At 39.0% G+C, this 840-nt stretch overlaps 1 protein-coding gene across 3 annotated transcripts in view; it reads left to right on the forward strand.

Annotated features, from left to right (window-relative positions):
• Positions 1–840, forward strand: part of Rnf32 (ring finger protein 32) — a 39,115-nt gene that overhangs the window by 5,608 nt on the left and 32,667 nt on the right. The gene's annotated exons all lie outside the window — the stretch shown is intronic.

The following is an 840-nucleotide window of genomic DNA, read 5'->3' on the forward strand; positions in this document are numbered from 1 at the left end:
ATATAAATTTAATTAGAAATGTCTCTTTGGAGAAAAAGACATTTTGGATTTATACCTACGGTTGGTTCTAGTTTCATTTTGGCTTTTATTTTCTTGGAATTTCTGCTGTTGACCTTGTTAATTCCTTTTTGTTTCTTTTACTTTGCTGCATTTCCTTTTCCTATCTTAGGTAAAACATTTGTGTGCAGAGTTTGTTTCCTGGCAACTGCATGCAGACATACACATCTTTGTGAACTGCTATTTACTTCCCATGTTGACACTAATGCTCTCATAGCTACTTAGCTCTTACTTAGTACTATGTCTCTCCATTGTCTTTTTGTTTTCTATATGCCCACAATTATTAAGGCTCATGGGATGAGTGTCTCTTCTGTGACTTTTCCTGGGAAGGCATAGAAGTCTATTTTCTAGAAAATATACTCCCTGTGAGAGTACTTTTATGTTTTAGCCTTTCAGAGTATATTCATACTTCTACCATGAATTTTTCTAAGACCAAGAGTGCTTTTCCGATGGCCCTCTGTGCTAGGTCTATTTTTTTAAATGTACCTTTACTATTATTTAGCAGTTTGCAGATAGTGATTTATATTTACAGTCCTACCAGCCCTATGCTCAGGAAGGTTGTGAGTTCCCCATGGGATATAAGCTCATGTGATGGGTTCTTATAAATTTCTTACTTAAGAAATGTATTCTTGCCGGGCAGTGGTGGCGCACGCCTTTAATCCCCGCACTCGGGAGGTAGAGGCAGGCAGATCTCTGGGAGTTCGAGGCCAGCCTGGTCTACAAGAGCTAGTTCCGGAACAGGCACCAAAGCTACAGAGAAACCCTGTCTCGAAAAACCAAAAA

This window comes from Microtus ochrogaster, unplaced genomic scaffold, assembly GCF_000317375.1.
Source record: "Microtus ochrogaster isolate Prairie Vole_2 unplaced genomic scaffold, MicOch1.0 UNK18, whole genome shotgun sequence".
NCBI classification, from domain to species: Eukaryota; Metazoa; Chordata; class Mammalia; order Rodentia; family Cricetidae; genus Microtus; species Microtus ochrogaster.